Source organism: Chiloscyllium plagiosum, unplaced genomic scaffold (genome assembly GCF_037043375.1).
Source record: "Chiloscyllium plagiosum isolate Xiang-an unplaced genomic scaffold, Cpla_swu_hap1 HiC_scaffold_18, whole genome shotgun sequence".
NCBI classification, from domain to species: domain Eukaryota; kingdom Metazoa; phylum Chordata; class Chondrichthyes; order Orectolobiformes; family Hemiscylliidae; genus Chiloscyllium; species Chiloscyllium plagiosum.
Genome location: NW_028270156.1, coordinates 64,947,738 through 64,973,292, shown reverse-complemented (window position 1 = coordinate 64,973,292; position 25,555 = coordinate 64,947,738). Strand labels below are relative to the sequence as shown.

Genomic DNA, 25,555 nt, shown 5'->3' with positions numbered 1-25,555 from the left:
ACACCCCAGTCCAACATCGGCACCTACACATCATGACCACAATCTATGATAGTTTCACCTCATTGCTAGCCCCAGCAATAACCCCTTTATCAGAGATGTTAAATTGAAGAGTTTCAGCTGTACTTATTCTAATGCAGTTTACAGTTACTCACCAAAAGGAAAACAAAAGGGAAATGAGTCAGTGAGCATTGCGCAATCTGTTTGGTGTACCTGGTGTGGTTGGCTAGCCAGCACTGTGTGCGCAACCTTTGAGACACAGGCATGCGGGTAAGTGGGGAAGGTGCGCTTAATTTATGAATGTGGCCTGATCAATAGATAGAGGTGTATGGTAGCTGGATGAATTGAGCAGTCCAAGTTAATGGTTCTGTTGGCACAAATGTGACATTTAAATTGCATTCATTGACCATTCAGGTTAGGTCATTGATCTTTTTGCTGGCAGAGTATCCAAGTTCTTGGGGCTTGACTCTTGAAATTGAGCTCCAAACCCATCTGCCCCCCCCCCCCCGCTGTCTTTGGAGAGCTTCTGGCATCCTATGGATACAGTGCATCACTCCTCCTTTTCGCTTCCTCCACCCAAGTCTCCAGTGTAGCCTTGGAAGCTGCTTTCTCCCACGTTGCGCCATTCTTCAAAATGTTTCACAAGTTAGAGTCACTTCCTTCTCTTGCCACAAATGCACTCTATAGCCCAGCTTAAAATGATGCCTTACATTTCAAAAAGAAGAATTCAAGGGGTGAGAGCAAAGCGAGTGGGATTGGTTTAGGGCTGCCCCAGGAAAGGAGTTGATACACACCCACTGCACTTTTAAACTTATAGTTCTGTGACCTGCTGCATGCTTCAAGTATCTTCCACAATTCTCCCTTATTAATCCTCACCAGGATGATAGGGAATTAGTGTTTGAATAAATAGATTAAATTAACATTTAAAGTAGCTTTTGGATCAATTAAATTATAAAGCTTAATCATGCACCATCACAGACGTGCTGAAACAGCCAGACTGAGATAGCACGAGTCATTACGTATTGTTCTGCAGTATGGAGCAAAGATCCAGACCACATTCTGCAAGTGGGAGAAAGTGAGGACTGCAAATGCTGGAAATCAGAGCCGAAGATTCTGGTGCTGGAAAAGCACAGCTGGTCAGGCAGCATCCGAGGAGCAGGAGAGTCAACGTTTCGAGCATGTGCTCTTTGTCAGGAATGAGGGGGTGGCCCAAGGGGAACTTGCAGAACGTTACACAGAACATCTCTGGGGCACACGCACTAAAGAACCCCACCGCTCTGTGTCCGAACACTTTAAATCCCCCTCCCACTCTGCCAAGGACATGCAAGTCCGGGGCCTCCTCCACCGCCAAACTCTAGCCACTTGACGTCCGGAGGAAGAATGCCTCATCTTCCGCCTTGGGACCCTCCAACTCACTAGCTTCCTCATTTTCCCTCCCCCCACCGTATCCCAGATCCAACCTTTCAATCGCTTTCTTGAACTATCCTACTTGTCCATCGTCCTTCCCACCTGTCCACTCCACCCTCTTACCTTCACCTCTACCTATCACATTCCCATCTACCTTTCCCCCCTCCCAGCCCTACCCCCCTCCCATTTATCTTTCAGCCCCCCTGGGCCTAATAAAGAGCTTATTCCTAATAAAGAGCTTATGCTCGGATGCTGCCCGACCAGCTGTGCTTTTCCAGCACCACATTCTTCGACCCACATTCTGAAAGTGCACCTACATGGCACAGGCAATAGTCCCCAAAGAACAGGCAACAATTAGGCAGAAGTGAGCACTGCAGATGCTGGAAACCAGATTTTAGATTAGAGTGGTGCTGGAAAAGCACAGCAGGTCAGGCAGCATCTGAGGAGCAGGAAAATCGTATGCCCTCTGGTCTGAGGCATGTCAGCCACGAGGAAAAGATTCTCACACTCTACAATGTCTTTGCCTCTCATAAATTTTGTATATCTCAATCAGATCCCCTTCAGCCTTCTCTGCTCTGAGGAAAATGAGCCCAGCCCATCCTCCACTGAGATTTTCCACACAACACAACATCCTGGTGAATCTCCGTCTGCACTCTCTCCAATGCAATCACATCCTTCCAATTGTACGGCGGCCAGAACTGCACACAGTATTCCATCTGCGGCCTAACCGATGGTTTATAAAATAGTAACAAGATGCCCTTGCTGCTCTATTCTAGGCCCTAACTAATGAAGGCAAGCATCTTGTATGCCTTCTTAAGCACATTGTCTAGCTGTGCAGCACCTTCAGGGATCTATACACCAAGGTTCCTCAGTACTCTCTAGGGACCTATCATTCATTGTGTATATCATTCACTTATTAGAATAGCCTTTATTGTCACGTACACTCAAGTGCAGTGAAAAATTTGTAACGCTGTCTCTCAATGCCATCCTAGGTACAGGATACCTAGATACAGATACTTTCATGTCACAGAATTGGAATAATTTTAAAAAATTAGAATGGGAATACAGGGTTTAGAAGTCCAGAATGAGAATAAAAGGGTCTTTAAAGTACTCAAATTATAGTCCTTTTCCAATCAGTCTGTACCCTGCCATGCTTCAGAGAACCAGGCCACACTGCCTCTACGTGCTCGCCTCTGTCCAGGACTCACTCTGCTGCTGCTCTGGGCTCTGGCCCATGCTCATTCTGCTCCCTGCTCTTGGACCCAGCCCACACTTGCTCTGCTTCCGGCCTGGGCTCTGGATGGTGACTCTACCCACCAATCGCTCTGCTCCCAGCTCCAAGACCTGGCCCACACTCACTCAGCTACCATTCTGGGCTCTGGCCTTGACTCGTCTGTTTGTCTTGCCTCCATTCTCCAGGTAGCGTAGGGTAGTTTAAGAAGTTAAAGTGTTGATGGGGTGTGGGGGGGGGGGGGGGGGGGGTGCAGAAATCCTGCTACAAAAACAAAAATGGAAAGGAACTAGCGAGCAGAACTGGAGCATCTTATATTGCTGCCATCGTGGATACCTCCAAATTGCATCGCAGGCATAACAATACATCCTCATGTGTTCAAAGTGACAAGGGTCAAATTGTCCCACCTCTCGTGCACAGAATATCAGCAGTTAATCACTACTCTGGCTTTGAATAACTAAATGTAGGACAAGCAGATTGGAGAATATCAAACGGGGGCTTTAAACTAAGTAGGATCTGCTGGCCCTATATGCTTCAGTTTCACTTCAAGCAACGTTAGATACCAGATAAATCACCAGGTGACCACTTCCTGAATCAGATTCAATACTTAGTTCTGAACACATGGAACTTAATGTGAAACCAATGATGTAAATCAGTGCAGAAAGGAGAGAAGCTTTATTGATAGGGTCTGCTTCCATGCAGACTCTTCAGTCCAACCAGTCCATGCCAACCATGTTCCCAAACTCAATTAGTCTCACCTGCCTGCTCCTGACCCTTATCCCTCCAAACCTTTCATATTTATGAACTTATCCAAATGTCTTTTGAACATTATAACTGTACCCGCATCCACCACTTCTTCTGACAGTTCATTCCACACATAAACCACTCTGTAAAAAGGTTGCCCCGAGAAACCTTTTTTTAAAAAAAAAACAACCGTGGAATGTTCTAAATCCAATGGAAGCCCATGTGCTTTCCATCCGAGTAAGAATGGAGTCAGGAAAATACCTACTTATGAACAAGGAGCAGGAGGCCATCTGGCTATTCAAGCCGGCTCCACCATTTAATAAAATCAAGTCTGGTCCGATTCCTGAATCTGTTTACCAATCCACCCAGATAACCTTTCAACTCCTCACTCAATAAGAACCTATTCACTTCTGCCTTCGATATATCCAAGAAGTCTGCTTCCACCATCTTTTCCTAAGATTCGCAACCCTCTGAGAAAAGTAACTGACCTTATCTGTCTGTCTTCGATGAATGACCCCTAATTTTTAAACAGTGTACCCAGATATTTGATTCTGCGATACAAGGAAGCATCCTCTTCACCAGTACCCGATCAAGATCCCTCAGGATCATATGTTTCAATCAAGTTGCCCTTCACTCTTCTATTCAAGCAGATACAAACTTAAACTGTGCAGCCTTTTCTCATAAGACAACCCGCCAACCCCATCTCCCCTCCATTCCAGATCACCCTCTAAACTGGCTCCGATACATTTACATCCTTCCTTAAATAAGGTGACCCATTCAGTACACAGTATCTCAGATGGGATCTCACCAGTGTGCAGTCTAACTGAAGCATTACCTCCCCACATTTACATTCAATGCTCCTCAGACTAAATGGGAAAGCCCTTCTGACACTCTGAAAGAAAACTGTGGATTCTGTCTAATGTCAAATCTCCTGATACGATAATGGCAAGTCATTAACACAAATTGTTCACATGCTTTGGGACCCTGACATGTCATGACACATCCGCTTGGTAATTCCATGGGAAGCTTGAACATCTGACAGCCAGTTTCACTGTGACTGGATTACACTGGCTGCACCATTCCCGGCAACGGGGGAAGAGGAACCAGATTGGCAGCCCCCTTGCTTGCACTTGCACTGCTTCCCCACACTCACATAACAAAACAGAAGTTGCTGGAAAAGTTCAGCAGGTCTGGCAGCATCCATGAAGAGAAATCAAAGTTAACCTTGCAGGTCCGGTGAAGTCCCTCAGAACTTCGCTGGTTTTGGCAGAACGCCTCATCGCCAGAACTTTCCAAAAAGTACCAAGATATTGCTTGGCTGGTGGTGAGAAGGGCACTATCTGAGAGATCCTTCACGGACGCATGGATTCCCTGTGGCACTGCACACTGCCCTTGAAGCAGCTTCGATGGATTGGGGGGGCTGTCACATATCTCCTGCTGGAATGTGCCTTTGCGCTGAAAGAATGGAAAGAGATGCAGTGGTCTTTGTCAAGGTTCATTCCAAGCAGTTCCATGAAGCAGGAGTCTTTCACTGGGACACACACCAAGAGAAACGTCAACTGTGCCTTGATGACCCATCAACTTGGTCAAAAGCGCTCTTTTGTCTGTCTGAACTTGGTCTTCCAGAGCAAGGGGTTGACTTCAACCAAGCATTGCAGACTGGCAGAATCCAAAGTCCAGGACTACGTGTTGAGGGACGCACTGAAGCTTGGGGCAGCTGCTGCCAAGGTGCAGTGCGGAAAGACCGAGGGTTTTCTGACAAAGATAAAAGGGGAGTCCTTCAGTTCTAGGAGCCTCCCTTCCTGGTGCCTCAAATATCTGTAAATATAGTCTTTGTAAATATACAAGGCAGGCAGGCATTTGATGTGTTTGCTGGATAGTATCAAACTCCAAATGTGTGTTTGCTCCATCATATTCTACTGTACAGAACCAAATTGCTTTACTGACAATGTATTCATAAAAATATTTCTGTACATAAAGTATATTTTTGAAATTAAAGAACCTACTGGCTTTCTACACTAATTTACTGAGAGCTCTTCATAGACGGCATAAAGATTGCGGAGCAGCAAATGTTTAAGTAAATCAGCGGAGTATTATAGCAAAACAGAAACCACAATAAGATTTCTGCCTGTCCTCTGACAGCTCAGCGACACCTCCCGTGACAATACCCACATCCATCCCAATGCACCCTTGCCTTCCTTCACCATCAGCCCCCTGCAACGTTAGCTGCCAGCTGATCCCAGATGCGTACACTCCCTCCCAGCTTAGTCACCCTCCAGAGAGAAATTGAGCCTTGGTGGGGATTGTGAGGCCAGCATAGCTAAGCATTTAAAGGAGGACTATTATGTTGAACTTGGAACTTCAATTCTTTTTTCCTACACTGTACCTAAGATTTTGGCTCCGGACATGGCAACTTTTCATGATACTCCTGTAATTAAGTACACGTGACGACAAAGCCTAATTCTAATTCATTCCCTCCTTTGCACTCTTCCTGCCTCACCTCATGGAAGTCCAGGCTCTGGGCCGACTGACTCTGGAAGAGTCCACCTTGACGTGTAGGGGTGCGCGTACTGCTGGAGGTGAGAGGACAGTTGAGCACTTTGCACTGGTGAAGGGGTACATCATTGTCAGGTTGAGGGGCTACCACACTATTTGGGTCAGGGGTGTGGAGAAAATAAAAGCAGGTGAAGGAAAGTCAGCACTTGCCAGGAGTGGGAGGGGTGAGGTGTGTGGGGCAATCCTGCCACAGCAGTGAGAGGGGGTGAGGTGGGGGGGTGGGGAGGGGGAGGGGGAGGGGGGGGGGGGAAGTGGGGAGGTGAGTGCTGGGAAGTGAGCATTGCCTGCGGGTGGGAATGGTGCAAAATAGGTGGGTGTATGTTGTTGGTGGGGGTGCTAAGGGCAATAAGCCTAGTTATGGTGGGTGGGAAGCAAGATGGTAATAGACACTGAGGGAAGATGATCACCAGAGGTTTGCCATAAGAGTTCCTACAGTGCAGATCAAGACCACTTGACCCATCCAGTCTGCACCAACCCTTTAAAGAGCATCTCATCCAGACCCAAACACCCCAACCTATCCCTGTATCCCTGCACTTCCCATAGCCAATCCACCTAGTCTGCACATCCCTGGACACTGTGGGTAATTTAGCATGGCCAATCCATCTAACCTACACATCTCTGGACTGTGGGAGGAAACCCATGCAGATACAGGGGAGAAATGTCTGTGTGGAGTTTGCACAGTCGTCCGAGGCTGGAATCGAATCCGGGTCCATGGTATTGTGAGGCAGCAGTGCTAACCACTGAGCCACAGTGCTGCTCATTGTGAGGGGAGTGGGCTGATTGTGGTTTGGGGAGGAAATTAGGAGGAGGGGTTGAGGATTGTCAGAGAAGGGAGGCTGTCAAGGGTGGGGGTAAAATGGAGACAGCTTTGTTTAACACAACATGCTAGTCAACAAAATGGACTAAAAAGGCCTTTATTCAGTTTATAAATGAACAAGGGGGCATGGCTTCACTGGAGTTCCCACTTGATTTTGCAATTCTATCCATCATTGTGGAGGTTCAATCCTCCAACATATGGTATGCATGCAAATCAATCACAGTTAGTGTGTGCCTATCTTTCCAATGCTGATTGGAAATTCTGGGCTTTACCTCAAGCAGAATAAAGTGGAAAGAATTTGCTTCAATTATACTGCAGTTCTGAAGGGTCACTGGATCTGAAATATTAACACTGCTTTCTCTCCACAGATGCTGTCAGATCTGCTGAGTTTTTCCAGCAATTTCTGCTTTTGTTTCTGACTCCCAGTATCAGCAGTTCTTCGGTTTTTGTATTTATACTGTAATTTTCACAGCCCCAAAGGGCCTTTGTAACCAATTTAAAAGGACTATTATTGAGCCGTAGTTATGATTTTAACGTTGTAAAAAACTAGCCACCAATTTTCACATGCAAAGATCCCACTAATGGCAGGCAGTGAGGCAACTGACTACAGATAATCTTAACATCATGAGGGAGTAATACGCTCCTGATGGTATAGATCCAATACTATGAGACTGACTGGTCCCTACACCTATCCCTGTATAATAGCTGACTGTTTTGGGGAGGGGGGGAAGCGGGGGAGGTGAGGAGCAAGGAGCAGGAGCTAAAAAAAGGGCTGACAGCTGAGCCCAAATGTTTTACCAAGGGATATGAGCCAGCACAGGAGCCCTTTGAATGAATGTCATTCAGCATGTGAGAAAGGCAGTGTTAAAGGGCTGTGGTACTTAGGAAACGCAGACCGCACAGGATATCCTCTTCCTTGACATATTGGCTAAATGTTTTGAAGGAGAAATGACAACTTTCTCAAAAAGGCCCATTATACAATAGTGAAATGTAATTATTTGTGGGGAGTATGATTATTGCAGTCATCATCTGCATCTGTACTGTGCAGGAAGGTTGCTAAATAAAAAAAAGAGAAATATATTTTTTTAAAAATGGTATGCAGAGCTGCTTTACGTAATTTGCCTGCAACTAAAGTACACCCAAGACAGACAACACAAAGTAGGAGATTTTTCAAAGTCATTATTGTGTGGCTGTGGTTTAAGCTGTTCAGGGTTGGATTCACATATGGCAGCTGATGCAGCACTTTGTCGAGAACTGCAGTCTAACTGTGTAAATGACACACACACACACACACACACACAAAACTTGCAGGTGGTATTGCCATGTAACTGCTGCCCTCATCTTTCCAGATGGTAGTGGTCATGGGTTTGGACTGTCTAAGGTGCCCTGACAAAGTTCTGCAGTGTTGCTTGAAGATGGTCCATACTGCTACCACTGTGCACTGGAGGGAGTGAGTGTTTATGGATATTTGGTGCCATTCGAGTGGATTGCTTCCTCCCGGATGGTGTCAAGTTTGAAGTGTTGCTGGATCTGCACCCGTCCAGGAAAGTGGGCAGCATTTCAATCACTTTCCTGACTTGTAGATGGTGGATAGGCTTTGGAGGTGAGCGACGTGCTGCAGAACTCCTGGCCTCAGACTTACTCATGCAGCCACTGCATTTCTGTGGCTAGTTCAGGTTAGTTTTTAGTCGATAGCAATGTCCAGGATGTTGATAGTGGGGAATTCAGTGACGGTAATGCCATTGAATGTCAAAAAGTTGACAGTTCAATTCTCTTGCGAGACACATTTGTGTGGCACAAATATTATTTATCAGCCTAAGCTCATGTCTTGTTGCATTTGGCATGGGCTGCTTCGGTTTTGGAGAAGTCATAGATGGTGACTTGTGCAATCAGGGAACATATCCACACAACTCACTTGACTCAAAATGTGCCATGACCCAGAATGTGGATTACATACAAACATAATACTTTCAAGCGATACAAACCTAGCAACTAACTGTCAAGAGGTAGCAGAGTTCCAAGTAGTTCAGTTATTAGGTAAATACAAGACTGCTGCAGACAATAATTATTACTTGCTTAGAGTGAGCTAGCATTACAAACCAGCTCACACGACCAATATAGTCACCCTCTTCCACCTCTACACCCCTGGTTCACCCCCACCCCCACCCCACACACACACACAAACATTTAAAACTTGTTCCTTAGCTGCTGTCAATGCAAAGTAACCTTGTCAGTGGTTGGTCACGAGTCAATATTTGCACACATCAAGCGGAGAGGTGTCAATGTTAGGGAATGAGACCCTTATTTCACACTTGGCACTGATGTCGGCATCAAACATGCTGAGAATAATGAACAAACCATGACAAAGCTCTATGTATTGTGCCTCTCATATGACAATCTCAGATCAGTGCCCACTACTGCACCTCCTGTCGCAGTTTCAATTCACACAGCCGCCATGCCTGGGGCCTCTCTGATTAAGACTCTCAATCTATTCGCAATTACAGATGGTTCTGAGCTGTGGCACCGTGCCAACGTGAAACTGAAAGAAAGAAGTGGTGCCACAGGACATCCCAAAGGCCTTCACAGCTAATGAAGTACTCTTCAAGAGCAGTCATTGACGTCATGTAGGAAACAGGGCAGCCAATTTTCACACAGTAAGGGTCCACAAAACAGCAATGTGATAACGACCTTTCACTTCATTTTTGTGCCGCACATAGATTCGGCCTTCCATTCTCCCTGCCGGCCTTTAAAAGGGCTGAAATTTTGCAAACATTAAACACTTTCAAAGCTCTAGAAAAAGCAGCGACCACCTGTTCTCCCACGCGCAGTCGCATTTTTTTTTTAAAAACGCAAACATCTCGGAATTACTGTGCGAATATTCCCACTAGGTCGGATGCTGATCCAAGGTCAAGGTTGTACTGGGAGTTCAGGCTACTTATACAAAGAAGCTGACCTTGCAAATGTGGAGCTTTTAGCTCAGTGTACTGTGGGCGAGCTCAGGCCAGGCAGCAAACAACTCACAGCACAAACTCTGACAGGCAAACAACAATGAGACTTTTAACCACTCCCTTTCTTTATGTTTCCACAAGCTACAGTTTGTTGTCCAGTCACACTCTTTCTTTTAATGGTTGTCAGGTATGTTGCAGAAGCCCAGTGGGAGCTACCTTCTGATACCGCTCCTATACGTCATATCATCCTCTCCCAAAGGCTTGCTTAGGAAGGCACTCTCTTGCTTAGATTCCTTTCAAATTAGAACCACACCATCTCCATCAGTTTCACTTTGCTTTCCTGCACTGTTACGTCAAGAATCATGGATTTCCTACAATGTGGAAGCAGGCTATTTGGCCCATCAAGTCTGAAAAGCATCCCACCCAGACCCACTGCATCCCGTAATCCTGCATTTCCCATGGCTGGCCCACCTAGCCTACACATCCCTGGACACTATGGGTAATCTAGCATGGCCAATCCACCTAAACTGCACAACTTTGGATTGTGGGAGGAGACTGGAGCACCCGGAGGAAACTCACGCAGAAACGGGGAGAATGTGCAAACTCCACACTGACAATTGCCAGAGGGTGGAATAAAATCAGGGGTCTTTGGTGCTGTAAGGCAGCAGTGCTGACCACTGAGCTACCAACAACATCTCCTTGGCCTTTTCCACCTCCACATGCTATCCCTTCATCAGCAGAACTGTGATCAAATACCGTGTGTATGCTGAAAACATCTATCTAGGCTGCACATGCACCTTCCCCCTCCAAAGCCACTTCACCCGCTACATCATTCCATTTGATGCAAGAGCGGTCTTTTTGTCCATTGTACTTTCAGATTCAACTGTTTCAGTGATCTATGAGTAGGCCTCTCACCGTTCACCCTTGAACTTCAGCTCATCCAAACTTTTCTGTCCAAACGGTATCAAGTCCTTCATGTCAGGTTGTGGAGGTGGGAGAGTACAAAACTAGAGGCCATGGGTTTAAGGTGAGATGGAAAAGATTTAAACGGGACCTAAGGGGAACTTTTTCACACAGAGGCTGGTGTGTGTACGGAATGAGCTGCCAGAGTTGGAGGAGGAGACTGGTACAATTAGAACATTTAAAAGGCAACTGGATGGGTATATGAATAGGAAGGGTTTGGAGGGATATGGGCCAACTGCTGGCAAATGGGACTAGATTAATTTAGAATATCTGGTCAGCATGAAGGGCCTGTTTCCATGCTGTATGAGTTGGACTGAAGGGCCTGTTTCCGTGCTGTATGATTCTATCGATATTGACTTTGCTCTCCCATTGATAGCTATGTCTTCTGGTTCCACCAATGAGAATACTAATTTGACCTTTTCTCCTCCTTCTTTTGAAGATGCCCACTTCTTTGGCTCAGTGCTCTTATTCTATATTTAAAAAGATATTATATAAATGTTGCTTTAGATCTCCCAAGTAGCGAGAGGTAAGGATGGAGGCCCATAGTTGTGATGTGACAAACAGCAATTTTTGTTCAATATTGGAGCATTTATAATATTTTATACCACTGACCAACACCACATGGTGAATCACAGTTTGGCAGTCCCAGTCAGATAGGCTGCAAAAAAAAAAGAGAGATAATGCCGGGTGTGTATATAGAAACATTTGCACAACGACTTGCTTTCTTAAGACTGGGTGGGGGGGACCGCACATTAGACCTAGGAGTATTTGGTACCAAGTGATAGAAGTGGACAAACATAATGGTATCTTTAACAGGCACATGAATTCAGCAGAAAAGAAGGAAAGTAGTATATATTCTTTGAGATACAGTGGTCTTTCTTCTGATCTACTCTCAAATGCTGAATTGGCAGACATAAAAATAGCATTAATATTTCAATTAATCTTTTATAAAAGGAGTTCTGCTACTGTAAAGAGATTCTCTATATTCCCACAAAAATGCAGAAATACTTTTTCCATATTTTATAAATAATAGAATGGAGTATAATTATTATTTATGCAAGTACAGCTAATTGTCTGCAGACAGGAGCTGATGTGCATTCTGTCTGGTGCATTACCTCACCACATTAATATGTATGCATGGTAATGTATATTCGGTATATTTTAAAGATATGGAACAAACCTCCAAGGCACACAGGGTGGAACAGATGAATCTCTGTGTACAATATACCATTTGTCTCCCCTGCTGACAGGTCTGCAGGTGGATGAGAGGAGTTGGGCCCCAATGGCCGTTCTCTTGCACCCCTGGCTCTCTCCAATTCTAACGGAGTGAGTGAGGCCTAGTGGGACAAATGGTATCCTTGGCCCCAATTGAGGCCCTCAATGAAGGGCTGCTCCTTGCCTAGCCTCAGTGCTCAGTTTGGAAGGAGAAGTTTAGGGGGCAGTGTAGTAACCCTAAGAGGTTTGCCTTGCCTCTAGTGGGAAGGTCGTAGAGCTCCTACAGTGCAGAAAGAGGCCATTTGGCCCGAGTCTGCACTGACCATCCGTACAGCACCGCGCCCAGACACCCCCCAATCCATCCCATCCCTATAACCCTGCATTTCCCATGGCTGGCCCACCTAGCCTGCACATCCCCAGACATTATGGGGCAATTTAGCACGGTCAATCCACCTAACTAGCACATGTTTGGACTGTGGGAGGAAATCGGAGCACCTGGAGTAAACTCATGCAGACAGGGAGAAAGTACAAACTCTACTCAGATGACAGTCGCCCAAGGGTGGAATCAAACCCGGGTCCCTGGCACTGTAAGGCAGCAGTACTAACCACTGAGCCACCTTGTAGGTGAGATGACTCTTTCACGCACCCACCTTCTACATCGGGGATTCCCCTCAACTCCACCCTGACACACTATGCCGCAAAGGTTGCTGTGATTAGCAGGGAAACCCCACCATCTGAAAAGTCCTGCCCGCATACACAAACCTTTAATTTTTAAATCACTGCCATCAAATTATAACAAATCCTAATGGAGGCTTCCTGCAAGATAAGTCAGATCATTTGGAAGGGGGAAAACATGCACTATAACACACGTATGGGTAATTGCTTTCCTTTCCTAGCTAAATGTGAGAAACAGTACATACAGTATACATATTTTCACTGTTGTACACAAGGACATATAGAACAACAATAGGGCACAGAGCCTGCGATCTATACAACCACTCAGTAAAATCACAATGACCTGTATGTCAACTTTTCTTTTCTGCCTTTGTCCCATATTCCGTGATACCCTTTCTCACTCCCACCCAAAACAAAAAACTGCTTCAGTCTTAAACACTCCAATCCAACAACTGTACACTTGAGGGAGAGCAATCCAAATCTCTACCACTTTCTGCAGGAAAAGGCTGTTTCCCAATTTGACTCCCAAATGTCCTATTTGGTGCTTCCTACCTGAGGAAATGTAGTTTCTCCATTTACCGTAGCAGTGAACGAACGTTTGAAATTATTTTGACCAGGTAGTTTATAACAACAGGTTTGGATGTAAAAACAAACGGCTTACAGAGATGCTGAAAACAACGAAGCATATCACTTTGACAGATTTCCAAACAAGCTATAAGCTAAGCTATACAGACCAGTACATATCAGATGGAATTTCCAGTCAGTTCAGATACTAATGTTTAAGTTAGGAAGGTAATTAAAAGAAATGAAATAGAGTTGCATATACATAGCAAACAATGGAATACCTCTGAAATTTACACGCTGTTGTCATGCGGGTCAATCATGAGTAGGGTACTCACTACTAAAAATCGATTTCCAGAGACACTTTTCGGACACATTCATAGGTGAATGTTGGGCAAAAACTGGATTGGCTTGGCTGTGATGTTGTACTTCCTCTCCCTAGTCCACACCCACTTGCGGCTAAATATTTTGCAAGCACTCAAGATCCCTGCATATCTAATGAACACTTAAGACCATGAGACATAGAAGTCTGCTTCGCCATTAAATTAAATAAAAAATTTGAAATAAAAAAATTGGGGCAGCACCATGACTCAGTAGTTAGCACTGCTGCCTCACACTGCAAGGGACTCGGGTTTGATTCAAGCCTCAGGCGACCATCGGTGTGGAGTTAGCACATTCTCCCAGTGTCTGCGTGGGTTTCCTCCAGGTGTTCCGGTTTCCTCCCACAATCCAAAGGTGTGCAGGTTCGGTGAATTGGCTGTGCTAAATTGCCCATCGTGTTCAGGGATGTATAGGTTAGGTGCATTAGTCAGGGATAAATGTAGGGGAATGGGTTTGGGTGGGATACTCTTCGGAGGGTCGGTGTGTACTTGTTGAGCTGAAGGGCCTGTTTCCACACAGGAGAGATTCTAATTCATTCAGAAATCATGACTAATCTAATAATTCTCAACTCTACTTTCCTACCTTTTCCCTTTACTGATTTAAAAAAAGTGCATATCTCAGCCTTGTGTATACTTAATTAGCCAGTCGCTACAGCCCTTCATGGTTTTAAAAAAAAAATCCACAGATTCACAACCCTCAAAGAAGAAATTCCTGATCTCTATTTTAAATGAATGACCCCTTATTCTCCGATAATGCATCCGGTCCTAGATTGGCCCAGAGAAGGGGAAACAACCTCTCCGCACTGACCCTGTCAAATCTTCAAAGAATCTTGTATGTTTCAATCAGGTCTGTCTCTCATTCTTTGAAATGCCAAGTACAGACCTAACCTACTCAACCTCCCCTTAGAATCAGCTCCTCCCAATCGAGTATCAACCTAGCCAACCTTCTCTGGACTGCCTGTTGGACAAGATACTGGAAGGTAAGCACACCTTCAGAAGGAGGCAACACTGTCAGGGAAAAGAGAAAAGGGGAAAAACAAAAAAAAAACCCAATGAGGGATAAAATGTTAAGAAGGTGCTGCATAGAGCTCATGCTCAGAGTTAAATATTATCGTATTGTCTGGTTAGATTTCAATGCTGGGCAAAATCGTCATTATAACTTCCATTCAGGGCACTCAGTTACACTCAAGCAGTATTGGCAAGTCCTTCCCTGAACATGGACTCCATTAGAGATCACCTTGGGATTCACTGCGGTTTTGGAGCAAATGAAATAGAATCAAAAGCATTAACTCCCAACTATGTTCTGCTCCCTTTTACCCTGCCCTCCAGTCTCTCAGGCTTTTGAGCCTCAGCAAGGAATCTGCTCTGAATGTTGCTTATCTCGGTGACCTCACCCAGATGATCAACGTACAAAGGTAGGAATGGGTCTCGTCAGGTAGTGAAACCATGGAAAACATCACAACTTCCCACAGGCACATGTACTTTCAGCAGGGCTCACTGATAGCATTCGAAAGCAGAAATCATATCCAATTTTCCTCTTGTAAATCTTGGGCATACTGATGTAGGGGTCACTGTATTGTACCTTTGCCACCTCATCTCCTATTCTCAATGCGAATCCCTGAAGCCCACAGCCTCCTCAAAAAATCAAAGAGAGAGAGAGAGAGAGAGAGAGAGAGATGGGTGTCTGATTAACATGAACTACCTCAGCACAGACTACTGGCACCAAGCTCAAGGCCTTTGACCTTAATTCAATGAGGCACCACATAGAAATGAGTCATAAAATCAGAAAGCAGTCATTCAGCACCTACAGCCTGCACTGCCATTCAATTAGATCATTGATTGGGAGCTTAACTCTATTCTAGTTTCATGATTCTTACTTCCTTGGCCAACAAAAATCTATTCATTACAGCTTTGAAAATTTTCCATTGATGTAATAACCTCAACAGCTTTGTAGGGACAGAGTTCCAGATTTCCACTACCTTTCAAGTGACCAAGTGCTTCTTGACATCACCCCTGAACAAAGTAGCTCTCATTTTAAAGATTACGTTGCCTTGTTCTGGCCTCTCCCAAGAAAATGTATGGGTTCACTCTCTCTAGCCTGATAGTTCCTTACACACCTCAATTATATCACCATTAATCTCCGGTGAAAGTCGCAAATGCCCATTCAACATAATCTATCCTCATAATTTAACACAATATAATTCAGGTCTATTTCAAACCCCTCCAATGTCACTCCATTCGTCCTGTAGTGGAATACAGAAAAGAATGTGATTCTTCAAACAATGCCTGACCAGACGCTTATACAATTATCACACTACATCCAATTTCTTTGAATTCCTGGGCTGGTTTCTTCTTACTGGGCACTAATTTCTCTGCCCACTAGGCCATTGGGTGAAGTGTCTCTGAGCATCTCCACTGATTTTAACATTATATAATTTTATGTACTTACATGAAACAAAAAGCCATTGCTTTTCATAAAGGAACAATGCCGGTCTCGAACTAAGGTCATGGACAGTTGGGAGGTTTAGTACGGAATCTGATGTCACAGCTAGAGGTCATGATTAGATTAGATTAGATTCCCTACAGTGTGGAAATAGGCCCTTCTGCCCAACCATCCACACCAACCCTCCGAAGAGTAACCCACCCAGACTCATTTCCCTCTGACTAATGAACCTAATACAATGGGCAATTTAGTATGGCCAATTCACCTAAACCTGCATCTTTGGACTATGAGGAAGCCGGCCATTCAGCCCTCTGAGGAGCGACGAACCCTCCTACCCCATCCGTGTAACCCTGCATTGCCCGTGCCTAATCCACCTAGCATGCATATCCCTGGACACTATGGGCAATTTAATCCACCTAACCTGCACATCTTTGGATTGTGGGAGGAAACCAGAGCACCTGGAGGAAACCCACGCAGACACAGGGACAATGTGCAAATTCCACACAGACAATCACCCGAAGCCAGAATTGAACCTGGGACCCTGGTGCTGTGAGGCAGCAGTGCTAACCACTGAGCAACCGTGCCGCCCCCATGGAGAGATTCACCACGCTGCCTGGTTATGTTTTACTACGCAGTTACACTTCAGGGGTTGGATCCATGCTAAGCAAAATTACTTTTCAGCAATGTCACCACTGTATTCCACATGCACCCTTAAACTGTTGTTGAGGACAGACCTTAAACTGCAGAAGGCATGAAAGATTCCATGAAGCTATTGAGAAAATGGAGGGGTCGTCATTCTCAGTACCCCAGCCAACACCTAAAACAGATTATGTAGTCATTTGCTTACATTTGCTGGCACTTCAAAAATAGCAGTTAGCACTGCTGCCTCACAGCGCCGTGGGACCCTGGTTCAATTCCACCCTTGGGTGGCTGTCTGTGCGGAGTTTGCACATTCTCCCCATGTCTGCGTGGGTTTCCTCTGGGTGCTCCGGTTTCCTCCCACAATCCAAAGACGTGCAGGTTAAGTGGGTTAAATTGCCCATATAGTGTCCAGGGATATGCAGGCTAGGGGGATTAAGCACAGGCAATGCAGGGTTACACGGATGGGGTAGGAGGGTTCGTGGCTCTTCGGAGGGCCGAATGGCCGGCTTCCACACAGTAGAGATTCAATGATTTATTGGCTAGAAAATGCTTTAGGATGTCCCAAGCTGTGAAAGGCACTGTAGAACTGAATTCCGCTTTTTGAAGAAAAATACGCTTTTTGTCTGAGAAATATTTTCTGCAATGCTTTTCCAAAGTGCACTTTTAAACAAGTATCAGTGCCTCAGAGAGCTGAAGCAACGCTGCCTTCAACGCTCGTTATTGCCAACAAGCATTTATTTAACACCTCTTGAGGCCGTGAAACATTCAAATATCTTTCACAGGAACGTTACCAAAAATAATGAACGCTGAGCTACTTAAGGAGACACAAGGACAGCTTGACTTTAAAAAGTGGCTTAAATGGAAGCGAGAGATGGAAAGAGGGAGAGATCTTGGAAGTGAATTGCAGAGTTTAGGTCCGAGACAGGTTCAGGTATGGCTGCTAATGATGAGACAACTGGAGTAAGGGGATGCACAGATTTAGAACTGGAGGAGAACAAAGATCTCAGAGAAAGCTATTACCTGAACTGGGTTACAGAGAAAGGGATGGCTACAGAGAGATGTGAACACAAATACCACAACCAAAATTCTTCCAGGCTCCCTACCATAGAGATAGAACATGCTCCCAGTCCTGGGAATGTTGCAGTGGCTGTCTTGAGTCAAGGCCATGCATCTCAGTCATGTCAAGCTTCAACTGTGAATGTGACAGTTTGCAAAATGTCTCAAGGTGCACAAGTCACACTGCTCCTCAAGATACCAGTTTATCGAGTGAGATTGTCAATGCTGCTGAATAGGTCAAGGTTGGGATATTTGAAGGGAGTGAGAAATGGGTGCACAGTTGTGTGTGCAGTTTCGGCGTCCTTCTGAGAGAGGATGTTCTAGCTATTGAGTGCAAAGAAGGTTCACCAGACTGAATCCTGGCGATGGCTACAAGAAGAGACTGAATCAGTTATGACTATAATCACTGGAGTTTGGAAAAATGAGAGGGAAAATCTCATACAAACCTATAAAATCCCCAATGGAGTGGATGGGATAGATTCAAGAAAAGGCATTATAAATCATCAGGGGATCCGGAACTACAGGTTCCGGCCTCAGGATAAGGGGTATGTCATTAGGACTGAGAGGAGGAGGAAATTCTTCACCCAGCAAGTGGTGAGCCTGTGGAATTCTCTGGCATGGGTAACTGGTGAGGCCAGAACTTGAAAAACTTTCAGAAAGATGTAGGTATACTACTTGGGGCGAAAGGGATCAAAGGATATGGGGAGAAAGCAGGTACAGGCTATTGAGTTGGACGATCAACTATGATCACGTTGAATGGCAGAGGAGGCTCTAAGGGCCAAGTGGCCTACTCCTGCTCCTGAGTTCTGGGGAAGGGTCACTGGACCCTAAACGTTAACTGATTTCTCTCCCCAGATGTGCCAAGCTTTTCCAGCAATTTCGGTTTCAGTTTGGGCCTACTCCTGATCATATTTTCATGTTCCTATGGGCGGGAACGAGGATGTCTTTGGCACTGGGTATGCCAAGAATTCCTCATTATGACTTTTTTTTCCCAGAGGGGTGATAGAGGTGGTTATCGGAATTGAATCCAACCTCAGGATTCTGCAAATAAGCAGAACCTGCAAATGTCAACATCAGCCACATTCAGCTGCCTTAGTATTCAAGCAACCTCATACCAACTGGTCACCATAAAATTTATTTCATTGCAAAAACTATTTTGCTTGTGTGTGTGTGTTGGGTGGGGGGGGGGGGGGGGGGTGTGATTAATATATAAAAGAGTATTGCCAGTTGCTGGGCCAGGTATATTTGGGAGTATTAAGTCAGTTGGTTTCTGAGTCCTTCCAAAGTCCCAGCCTGATCACAAATGGGAGTAAATCAGAAATAACAGACTGTGTGGTGACAGCAGCAAGGGGAACAGCTGGATTGCTTTGCTTGTTGTTGTTTGTTGTGCTATTCCAGGGTTTGCAGTAAAAGCATAATGACTGAGGGGTGGTTGTTTTCAACAGAAGCATTGATGGATTGACAATGCACTGAAAATTTTATTGATCGATCAGACATCCTCTTATCCCCTGTGAAACAAACACTTATTTATTGTAGTCCTATCAACCTGGTTTGTTGACAGACACATACTGGTGGAAGCGGACAGAATATCATGTCATGAAAAGCATTTTTCATTTATTAGGCCAACACAAACCTTGGAAGACACAATTTTAGACGGGCTAACAACCAACCCAACTCTGAATCTCTTTGCAATGTAATGGTTGATGTCTTTAGCGTCTATTTGCCTAACATTTCAATTCCCCTGAAGACAGTACCCCTTTAATAAACAGAAACAAGGAGTTTTTTTTCCTCTCATAAATACTTGCGAGCGGTTACCTATCCAACCGAATCCCTTTTGAAACAACAAGCGACATATTAAAGGCGATTAAAGGATTAGATAAATCAAAGCCTTCAACAAAAATTAGACAAAGCTTTAAACGATGCATTCTGCAAAATGCAGACGTCAAGTTACAGGATCAGCTCTCCCAACCTCCCTCCCCAAACCTTAAATCAAATCCGCAATATAGTCATTAAATTGAAGGTATCCGTTTGCAAACCAGGAACTACCACAGGCATGCATCTAGAGAGGCGAAGGAATTCAATGCCCCTGTGTTAAAAGCAAGGAGAGGGTCTTCTACAAATAAAATCTCCCCAACTCCGCACCAATTTGACATCCCACAACCTGGTCAATTCTGGGCGTCACTTGACAGCAGTTATGTGCAGCAAGATCTTATAACGTGTAAACACAGGTCCTCAACTGCACAGTTATTGCATGACACTGAAATTCCCTTTGCCAGCAAGTCCTTTGCAGGGAGTCTGCAGTCACAGAGAGATAGTCAGCAGCTTCCCCACCTCCCAGGAGGAGCGGACAGGCATGGCTAAAAGATGCACCAACATCCTGCAGTCAAACATCGCATTGCCCAGTCTCCAGACGAGAGCAGGGACACTGGGATGCAAAGGCCAGAGAAACTGGGCAAGGGACAGTTAGCCACCCACACAGAATGACCGGCGCGGTGAAATACGCATTTCTGGAGGGAGCCCTTTCATCTTAATTAATAAAAAAAAGACTCACCTCCTTTACTTCCGGGAACTCCCCTTATTTACCATGGACAAGCCTTCTTACAATTTCAGCCGCACGATTAATTGGGGGGGGTGGGGTGGGGAGGGTAAATGATCCTGCAATTTTTTTTTGCAAAATGAATCAAGGAGAGCAACACAAAATGAATGTCATTGCATTCCAGCCTGCCGCAAGCTGCTGTTCTATCGGATTGGCTGGTTGTGGGCTGGCCATTAGCAATAGCAAAAACAGAAGGTGCAACCTCACCAGGAATGAACTGGGGATGAAGTCATTCTCTTCAACAGGATGGCGTCATTGGCAACCAATCAGGAGGCTGGAGTGACGTCACCCAGCCCTGGTGCCGATTAAAGGGAGCTTGTCTGCACCGACTGCCACAGTCTTAAAGCAGTCGGGTCCCTCCTTCTCACAAATCTTCTCAGCGCTTGTTATTCCCAGCCAGCGTGCATCACTAAATGTCAGCCGTAATGCACACTGTTCACACCCTGATATGGATCACTTTTTGCCATCCACATTTACAGCAACACGAACACAGGTCAATCTTGCCCCAATATCACCCGCAGGTATCAACAGGGCACTGTAATAATGCTCAGTTTGAGTGTAACCTTTTTGATTGATGTGCAGGTAAGGCTGACTAATACAGGGCTGTGTTCCCATTGCAACGTCTGGCCAATATAAAAGAAGTTGGTCAAGCTGTCACAAATTTTGTGGTCTGGGTTCAGCAAATCTAATCTACCCAATTTATGCTTTTAAATTCAAAATCCAACAGAAACCTGAATATATTGTTATCATATTTCCTGACATTCTGCAGAAATCTGAACTTTCAAAGCGAAATTAACTTTACTAAATGTATACGCTATATTTTTATTTAAATAGAGGCAGGATTTATTGAGGTGGAGATGGGCACTTGTTCGGGATTTCTATAGTGCGAATGCTATTTTTCAAAAGGAAAGCACTATACACATTTTGTTGTTCCACGTTTTAAAATGCTATTTATCAAATGCTTACTCCGAAAAGTAGTCATGATTTGGAGATGCCGGTGTTGGACTGGGGTGTACAAAGTTAAAGATCACACAACACCAGGTTATAGTCCAACAGGTTTAATTGGAAGCACACTACCTTTTGGAGCGACGCTCCTTCATCAGGTGATAGTGGAGGGCTCGATCGTAACACACAATTTATAGCAAAAATTTACAGTGTGATGTAACTGAAATTATACATTGAAAAATTGATTGTCTGTTAAGCCTTTCATCTGTTAGAATACTGTATTAACAATCAAGTGTGATTTTTAACTTCTTACTCCGAAAAGAGATGTTTCAGCTTTTGGGTGATTCCTCAGGGGTAATCTTGCCTGATCAGCCTTGTTGCACAAGCGCAGATATAGTTCCTTCACCTCTTAACCAAGAGATCTTACCAGGTTGCTGAATCTGCCCTGATTCCAGACAAAGCATTCAGTTCAGCTTGATGGAAAGGACAGACGATGTCGTCATTAGTCGTTTCCCAGTAAGGCTCCATGGGGACTGACCTGAGGTACAATCCTCGGGCCTGAGTCAGCCTGTGACGTTGCCAACTAGAAGACCATGGGGGGGGGGCAGGGACTAACTTTAGTTGCTGCCTCCCAAATGCATCAAATTTTAGGTTTCCAGAGGCCTTTCAGATCTAAAGTAAACATAATGCATTTCTGGGTGGTTTTCTAGGTGCTATTTATGCAAGTACATTTCTTGTGACCTTACAGTATGTTAAAGGATATGGTGCTTGTCTGTCATGGAAACTCAAAACCATATGAAGAAAGAACTAATTTTTATACACCACTTGATCATACCTTGTAGGATGTCCTTAAATACTTAATATCAATGAATGACGTTTTGAAATGTAGACATTATTATTAATTGGGCTAATGAAATGCAGCATGTCGAGTGACCTACCATGATGCTGTACTATATTTGGGGAGTTGAGACCAAGCCTACTTCTGAAGAGAAACATGGTTCAATGGTGGAGCATAATTGGTCCAGACTGCAAACATAAAGTTTAAGTAGGGTACATAATATCAAACTCTCTTTTGCATTTTAAGATCATACATCTTACATATACATTTTATAGTCTGATTTTAGTTATGATTCGTTGTTAAGAAAGAATTTGCATTTCTGTAGCATCTTTCACATTCTGAGGACAGCCCAAGGTACTTCACAACTAAGGAAGTGGAGTCACTGTTGTGATGTGGCACATGGGATAACTAGCTGCAATTTTGCAAACAGATGAATTCATTAAAACAGATGCGTTTCTCTTAGACGCAGCTGAGAGAGCCAAGAGGGAGGAGTTTGGCACCCCCAATGGCAGGAGGCTGGAATTACAATCCAACCAATTTACAGAGGCAGTACCCATTAGAAATATAGACACAAGAATTTAGAATAGAAAGTTTTGACACAACAATGTGACAGCAAGATCTAAGATTTTATAGGCAAGAAGTGGTTATATATACAGATGCATGAATTAGGACAGAGGTCAACCATTCAGTCCCTCGAGCTTGCTCCACCTTCAGAAAGATAATGGCTGATCTGTTTGTGTGTTAAATTCAAATTTGCTTGATAATCTTTGATTCCCCTGCCCAGCAGGAATCTATTTACAGTCACTTTAAAATGTTCAATGATCCAAAGTCCACCAATGAAGTGCTTGGAATGGGTAAATCTCACCAATGGGGACTCAATCAGGGAGCCCTAGCTGACAGATATAAATAGGAGATTCAGATAGTCTCCTCAGTCTATGGACTGGCTTTGAGCTAGCTGGTCACCTACTGTGCACATGTAAATAAAAGGTGACTTGGTGATGGGATCCCTGCTCCTCTACAGTTATTTCAACCACCTTCGGAGATAGTCTCACAACCAGCTGAGAGAAAAACATTCTCCTCATCTCTGTCCTGAAAGGGTGACACTTAATTGCTAAGCAGTGTGCTCTAGTTCTGACTCCCCACCACTCCCAAAATACAACATCAGAGTAGACCACGAGTGCCAGAGATGACATTCTGCATTTCATTAACCAACTTGATAATATTGTCTGCACTTCAAAAGAACATTCGTTAGATGTAAAGTACTTTGGGACTTCTTACGAGGTATGGTAACATCAAAGCTACCTGTCACTCTTCTAAATTTCAGTGGAAGCAAGCCCAGTATGTCCAACGTTTTCTCTTAAGACCCCCTGATTATTCCAGGTAGTAGTCTAGTAAACCTCAACTGAACTATCTCCAACACATTTCCTACATAAGAAAGCTAAAATTATATGCAGTATTTAACATGTGGTCTCACCAATGCTCAAAATCACTTAAGCGTAATATCCTTACTTTTATGTTCATTTTCTTTCTTTATGAAAGATAGTATTCAATTACTTCCGTACTTACTTTTAGTACCTGCTACAAATGACTCACACACTCAAACACCTGTACCTCTCTGCATCTCAGTATTCTGCAGTCCTCTGTTTAAATAAGACATTGCTTTTAGATTGTTCCTGTCAGAGAACTTCATGCTCAATTTTTGTCCTTTCACTCAACCTATCTATATCCATCTTCATCCTCCTTGTGTGCTCTCCAAATCATAATTTCCTATCTATCTTTGAGTCATCTGCAAATTTAGCTACTATGCCTTTTCTCCTCTCCCTTCAGTCATTGATGTAAACTGTAACTATTAATCCTCCAGCAAAGACCTCTGTGGGATGCCACTTGTCATATTCTGCTAATCAGAAAAAGATCCGCAGATGTTTTCGACCAGCCAGCCAATCCTCTACCCATGTTCATATGTTACCTTCCAGACAATGAGTTCCTACTTTGTGGAATAATATTTTATGTGACACTTTGTCAAATGACTTTTGGAAATCTAAGTGCAGTTTGACTACAGGCTCTCCTATATCCACAGTGAATGTTACTCTGTCATCAGGCAAAATGATTTCTCTTTGACAAAACTATGCTGACTCTTTCTGACTTTGGGTTTTTCCACTGATTAACATACTCTCCACAGCAGGTGTCAAGCTAACTGACCTCAAGTTTTCTGCCTCCCTCCTTTCTTGAATAGAAGGTTTACATTTTCTATTTTACAGTCTGATAGCAGTTTTGGGCCTGGAGTTGTATTAGCCCACAGCTCCATCGGTTGGTATCAGATTTCTAATAATTGTTCCATAATGAATGAATGAATGATTTATTGTCACATATATCCTGAAGATATAGTGAAATGTGTTTTGTCACCACAATCTAGCGCCATTTTGAGTTATAATAAGGATAAAAGGAAATTACTTAAATAAGAGTTCATCTTCTGTTCAGCTTGTTGTGTCGAGCATGGCTTCAGGGCTTCTGCGAGGTATCTGTAAGGTGTTCTGATCTTCAAGAAGTCCCACTCTGGAAACAGCAGCAATGATGCTGATGCTCCAGGAGACCACAGCTCTGGTACCACCATTGTTGCATCGCAACCACTGCCAAGAGTCCAGGCTCTGGGCCCACTGCCGCTAGGATTCCCCACTCCAGGCACCGCTGCTGCCAAGAATCCAGATTCCGGGCGGACCGCCATCAAGAGTCAAGGCTCCGAGCTTACTGCCACCCACCAAATGCCAGGCTCCAAGCCCTCTGCAGGATTCCCCACTCCAGGTACCACCCTTGCCAAGAGTCTAGGCTCCAGGCCTTCCACTGCAAAGAGTCCAGGCTCCAGGCCTACCGTCACCAGTGCCAGATTCATACCACAGCCATTATTTCACCGACAGCACTCCAACCTCACAGATGTAGAAAAAAGGACAAACAAAAAGAGAAAGAGACAATCAGCATGTGGAGAAAATGATTGACTCAGCCTGGAGCAGACACGCTCCAGTGACCTACCATCCAAGTGCAATCTTGAACTTAAATTGAACTTAATAAGACCAGAACCATAAGATGTAGGAGCAAAAGTAGGGCATTAGGTCCACTGAGACTGATCCGCCATTCAATGATATCATCACTTACCTGATAATCCTCAACTCTGTTTTCCTGCCTTATTCCCATAACCCTCAATCCCCTCACTTATAACAAATGTATCTATGTCCGCCTTGAATGCAAATAATGAACCAGTCTTGACAGTGCTGCAAGCGAAAGAATTCCAAAAATCCACTATGCTCCGAGAGAGAAAAATCCTCCTTATGTGCCTTAAATGTGCTCTGACATTATGCCTAGTCATAGGATGCCATGCTGAAAATAGTCCCTTTCTCCCAACTTTCTATCGTCTATTAATTAGCCGATCCTCCATCCATGTTCAAGAACAACAATAAAAACGCAAATTGCAGGAAATGCTCAGCAGGTCTGGCAGTATCTATGAAGAGAAATCAGAGTTAATGCTTTAGGTTCAACGACCCTTCCTCAG

The 25,555-nt window shown here is 44.4% G+C and overlaps 1 protein-coding gene across 1 annotated transcript in view; it reads right to left on the bottom strand.

The window, feature by feature from the left end:
• Nucleotides 1–20,406, bottom strand: part of LOC122557954 (dual specificity protein phosphatase 8-like) — a 224,242-nt gene extending 203,836 nt beyond the window's left edge. Inside the window, exon 1 of the mRNA XM_043706218.2 lies at nt 20,187–20,406. The gene's annotated coding sequence lies outside the window, so the exon portion shown is untranslated. The remainder of the gene's footprint in view (nt 1–20,186) is intronic.
• Nucleotides 20,407–25,555: the final 5,149 nt, after the last annotated feature.